The following is a 6,000-nucleotide window of genomic DNA, read 5'->3' as shown; positions in this document are numbered from 1 at the left end:
AAACACAGAACGAGCCAGTTAACCAATGAATTGCAGGGATTAGAAGCAATGAGATGATCTAAAGCATTTTAACACATTTTCCATATATTAGTCCTTGGACTAGTTGTGTTTTGCTTTCTTACAACAGACACAAGTCAGTAAAAGTCCAAAAGGAAAGTTTGAGGTTTTACATTTCTGTTTGTGGTACAGGAAAAGGGTTACGATCTCAGTGGTTGATTCAGTGAAATAACATCTCTTTTATACACATCTGCCTAGCAAGTAGGGCGGTAGTTGGAAATACCCAATCTAAAGCATTAAAGATTTGCTGGCAAATAGCAAGGCATTTTCTGCTGAGGAAAAATTGTTATATTGAGTAGTCACTTTGAATGCTTAGGAGTTACAGTCAAATATCCAAACACTGTGGAGTTACACTGCATTTATTATTTTCTCAAGTATTTAACACACTGGGAACTGACTCTGCTGTATATATCATGTCCAAGAAGGAATGATAATAGTGAACTTAAATAAGAAGAACCTTGGCAATGGTAAGTAATATTTTTATATCAAGTTATTTGGGCATCATACAGTCAACTGTTTTTATATGTCAGTATGTATCATTTTCAATTGTTTTTATTTGACAATTTAAATGAGAAGAGTAAACAGGTAAGACATAAAACCAGAGGTATTTCACAAACTATATATTTTTTGCCTTTCTATTCACTGTTTTGTTTTTAAGTTATATGAGAAATTTGAAGGAAGTTATTGTTGAATTATCAGTCTTATGATTTAAAAGAGAGATGCTGTACACGGAAGTACCTTAACTTAGGTCACTTTTGCTTTGCTATACATTTCTCTTGACACATATGAAAGTCAGCAGACTGAGAATTTTGTGAGCTTGTAGCTTTCTTCAGTTTTGAAGGCCTCTTAAAACCTGCAATATTGGGAGGCAGAAAAGAAACAAAAACATAAATCAAATGATTCATTGCTCAAATGCATTTTAAATTTACAAATTCTCTCTCAATAGTAATTCATCTTCATAAAAAAGAGAAAGGAATTAATTTCAAAACAGGATATAGAGGAGAGGATATGGGATATTTTTTAGCTTTTGCTAAGTACTTTTTTTTTCAGAATTGTTTCTAACCTTTCTGCTCACTTCAAATGTTGTGTAGCTGCAAGCTTTACTCTTAAATGTTTTATTTTTCTTTAAAGAAGAAATGTAGAAAAATGTATGTCTTCATGAGAACTGGATAGGAGTACTATCTAATCCTCTGAAAACACATGTGCATTTCCAATCCATTTTACAATTAAATATTAATATGATTATTATGTTTCAGAACATACTTCCAGGCAAGACATCCAAATGCACTATTTACTTGAGTCTCTGTATGAACTAGCCTATACAGGAAATCAGTAAATTGGTCCAGAGTCTCAGACTCAAAGGGGATGCATATTTGTTTAGTCATATACTATAAATAACATCTGTAGCCTTGGAACTGTGCCAACATTATTAATGCAATGCTCACTTAATAGTTCCCTCTGTTATGAGCCTCATTAGTAACTGATTCATACAGTATGAGCCTACAGAAAAAACACGCAGGCTAGTACAACACACACATTGATGATATATTGTCCATACTGCCAGCGTAACCTCATTTGTTGTGCAGCTGGTAAGCTGTGAGCCAAGGGCACACCTCCTGGCCAGCAGCCCCCTGGGAGACGCAGTCAGTGCAGAGGCTCTCTGCAGGGGGATTGCTGTCAGGGTGAAAGTGGGGGCCAAAACACTCCCCTCTTCCCCCACGATACCATCCTGTGGCTGGGAACAGATGACAGTGCTCTGCGGCTGTCAAATTGCTTCAATCTATACTGAGGGACAGACCCTACGGACCATGGCCTCTTCATCACTTCAACACGGTTTTGCTATTAGAGAGCACCAAGGATGTGATCTGCTCCTTGTATTTTTCTAGTACTGTTATAACATTTATCTTGCCTGTATTACAGTATGACAAACACTGTACACTGTAAAATAACTTGCATATTTTCCTGCTTTGATATTTCTGGAATTACCATACAGAATAAACTTTGTAGGAAATATATTCTGCATAATGAGATGGGTTGGTATAGGATATCATTACTTGACACCAGCAAATACTTATTGTTTTCTAAGAGTAGTTGATTGCCTTGTCTAATTAAAAGACTATCACTTAATTCTCTTTTAGTACTTTTTATCAGAGAAATCCCCACCCATCTGAGAAAGAAGGTAAAAGCCACAACTCATTTGCATTGATGAGGACAGGGATCCAGAAGCACAGGGAAGTAAACTTATCTGATGTTAAAGCATCAGGTCGCTATCAGAGCTGGAAGGAGATATCCAGACTCACAGTACAGTGCTCTGTTGAAAAATGGGCTGGGGCATATTGTTACTGTTTTATGGAGTGAGTGGTGTGTATTAGATATGGTAGATAAGGATAAATTATAGGTACTTGAAGTCATTGCCCAAGATTAATGGTCAGCCTACACTGATATTGACAAAAACTTAATATATTATACATAGAGATCCTTTGTTTTGGCCAGAAACAGGAAAACCAAAAACCAAAACCAAACAACTACCACCAACTTTTAAACTCCTGTTCTTGTATGCTACCCCCAAAAGTCTGGATATTCTTAACTCTTGAATGTTTGAGTCAAGTATTTTAAGATCACAAATTAAAAGACAATATTTATAATCGGTTAAAAAGATGTTGAAGAAAATGTAAAGAAAACCAGACTGGAAATCTTGGGTTACAATGTTGGTTGTATGGTTGTCTTAGAACATGATGTTAGACAATCGTTTGGGACTCAAATTCCAGAAAAGACTGTTTCTTTTGGGATACTTGAGTTTAGACAAAGGATTTAGGATTATTTCTTACAGAGAGAACACTGGATATTTTCTGGATTCCTACTCAAAAATGGGCACATGTGAGGAAAAAGGCATTGAAAATTTGACCTGCCTGAGCTCATTTCTGCTCCAGTGTCAGTCATTCAGTGGCTGCCCTGAGTCCTAAGTCTGCTTTAGCACATGGCAATCTGTAAGCCTGACCATGCTGTTTTACACATTCACAGACATACCAGGTTTTTGCACATACCCAGACAGCCTTCCAGAGAGCCTTTCCTATTCACAAGACAGGCATGCAGTCAGGAGGTAGACAAACTGTTGCATAATCTGATCTCACAGCTGCTCTTGTCCCCTGCATCAGTTGCAAAATAAATATAGTAGCTGTGATCTGAGTTATAACTACTTCTTATGGAATAAGGTATCCCTTCCACTCCTTAATGCAATGGATCTCAATTACCCACTCTCTGGGAGCCCTGGACTACAGACACTGTGGAACCAACAGTTATTTTTCAGTGTTAAAACTGATGCCATCACAAAAATAAAAAAAAATAAAAACAATAAAATATTAGGACATGCAATAACGTTTCATGACACCTCCCGGCCACCACCTACTGATCTTCATGAAAAAATGCTAGGGAAGTGATCATGGTTTTTAATGTGCCATAACAGTACTATTCAAGCTCTTTTGGACAAATACGTAAATAAATGCAAATGAGTATCTGAATACAGAGATGTTTAAAATAAATAGTAACTAACAATCTATATATGGCTAGAACAAGTTTTCAAGATTGGGGGGATAATGTCTTCACATTCAGATTTGATGCTTATTTTAAAAGATATGCTTTACCTGGAGCAGAAATTGTTGCCATCAAGACAGGAAAAACAGATTAAAATTTTCTTTGTCAGGCCAATTAGACTAATTAATTTGAACAACTTCTTCTGAACCTAAAATCTGTAGGAAAAAAAATAAAAAATCCCAGGTCAGGAATCCTCATCTGAGGCCTCTTGGTCACTAACTCCAAGCTATTTAACATTAGATACTGCTCTGAAGGTGTAGACTGATCTCAAAACATGTGAGAAAAGCTGTCTCCCAAAGACACTAGATCCTAGACTGTTTAGAATGCTAAATTTGGCTCCAGTATCAATCACACACTCAGGCTAGATTGTAGTCACCCTCATTGGATCTCATGAAGCGCCAGGAGCATTATGTTTTGTGTCTTACCAGGAAGCTATTTTTTCTGACAAACTATATTATTTCACCCACAAGAAACGTGTACGGTAATTTAGTCTCATCTTGCTGTCAACAATGATGCTAGTGAGCAATGCATGCAGTCAAGAGTGAGACAGCTGCCGCTGGAGCTTTATACTGTTATCTTCAACACCACAAATAAAAACCATCCACTCAGACTCATTCTGATTGTCACAGCCTTAGAGGCACAGTAAAGCAAAAGAAATGTGTGTCAAGGTTTTATTAGTGCAGAGAAGTGGCTGTATTAAGTAGCTGTGCCTCTTTGAGGCATCAGGAATGACAAATACTCAGAAGTAGCTTTAGCTAAAGCCTTGCAACTGAAATGACTACTGTACTTATAAATGCAGTAAAGTCATCTTATTCAGGCATAGGTATCTACAAGAAAGAGATTGCGTAATTTCTCATCAACCACTGACAATGTTAAATTAAAAACAAAAAAATAGCAAACTCAGCAACCAAGACAGAACCATGCATACTACCTGTGAGATGCTAAGTGATAAAAAGCCCCAGACTTCACTGAGGCTGAAATCAGGCTATAGAAAGTGGTGCCTATGACAGAAAGTAAAATATGGAGCAAATTCTGCCACTAGTACTCAAATGGACTAAATATATTCATCTTTGATTACTTCCATTCATTCCTATCTCTCTGTTCAAGGCATAAAGGAAAAGGTAGTAGCAACAAATATGGCAAAATTCAGAGACTCACAATAAAAATGCAGCATCAGACAGGTCTAAATACACCTTTTATACTGAACTAATGAAAAATACAGAGAAAATTTTCATATGATTTTTATATGTGGAATAAGTTCATTTTTCTTTTTGCTCTTTACTTTTTTTGCTTGATAAATCATAGTTTTGGCAATTGATAATTCCCCTTTCATTCAACCTAAAGGGCCCTTTATTTCAGCTTACAGTTTAGGAGAATATAAATCAAAAGGAATGCAAAGTCAGATGAAAAAGGAACATTATGTGACTAGAAATGTGGAATGAGGAGGTAAAGTCATAACTTTTTAAAATATTTGTTTTAAATTAGAATGACACCATACAGGGGAGCTCACATACTGTTTTTACTACTCTTGTGCTGCAGTAACTTATAAACTCTGCATTGGTCAATGGCTTTAAAGAAATTGATGGACCTTTTTTTCAGTACCAGCTATTTAGTAATTTCATAGTTCAGACACAAACATCCTGTAGTATCTCTCTAATCCCAACATAATCATTTATGCAGTCTATAGACTCAATACAAAAATATTAAAATAATAAACACAACTCAAAACCTCATGTTTAAAGAGTACCATTCTTGCTGTGTGTGATACACCATACCATGGCTAAAGTCAATGCACTAACCACTGACACTACTGTTATTGTTCAATTAGAATTGCTTTTAATGCAGTATTTATATCACATAGGTTACTTTTCTGTAAACAAAGCATTGTATGCATAGAGTAACAGAGTTTGGGAGATGAAGCAAAAGTACCTTTTGATGAGCGTACGCTTCATATTAAATCTTCGTCCATGGACCTACATAAGCACTATTTTACAGGATCTCTCTAAGGCACTACAACAAGCAAGAACACCTGAATAAGGTTAGTAATCATGCACAGCGAAAGTGCATGTCATGCAACATAAAGTATTTGGGAATACCAGGTCTAGGAATTTTAATTAACTCAAAGGGTGGCACTGCATTGGAAAAGATTCTAGGAGGCTGCAGAACTGGATACCATTATGAAAGAGTCGGGTAATAAAGCTCACACAAGGAAGTCGATTTTTAAAAAAGGATCTGAAGAAAAAGGAGGAGATCCAAATATATGAGAGCAGCATGAAGCTGAGAGAAAAGAGGGGCAGAGGAAGGAAAGATAAAAGTATGCAGAGAATAGAGGATGACATCAGTACAGAGATA

General features: G+C 36.3%; 1 protein-coding gene across 2 annotated transcripts in view; it reads left to right on the top strand.

Annotated features, from left to right (window-relative positions):
* The first annotated feature begins 376 nt into the window (after nt 1-376).
* Nucleotides 377-6,000, top strand: part of IL16 (interleukin 16) — a 50,808-nt gene continuing 45,184 nt past the window's right edge. Inside the window, exon 1 of one of the 2 annotated variants that reach the window (XM_035554578.2) lies at nt 377-524. The gene's annotated coding sequence lies outside the window, so the exon portion shown is untranslated. The remainder of the gene's footprint in view (nt 525-6,000) is intronic. The other variant, XM_050712913.1, reaches the window with a different exon arrangement.

This window comes from Cygnus atratus, chromosome 11 (assembly GCF_013377495.2).
Source record: "Cygnus atratus isolate AKBS03 ecotype Queensland, Australia chromosome 11, CAtr_DNAZoo_HiC_assembly, whole genome shotgun sequence".
Classification (NCBI taxonomy): domain Eukaryota; kingdom Metazoa; phylum Chordata; class Aves; order Anseriformes; family Anatidae; genus Cygnus; species Cygnus atratus.
This window is presented reverse-complemented; position numbering and strand designations above follow the sequence as displayed.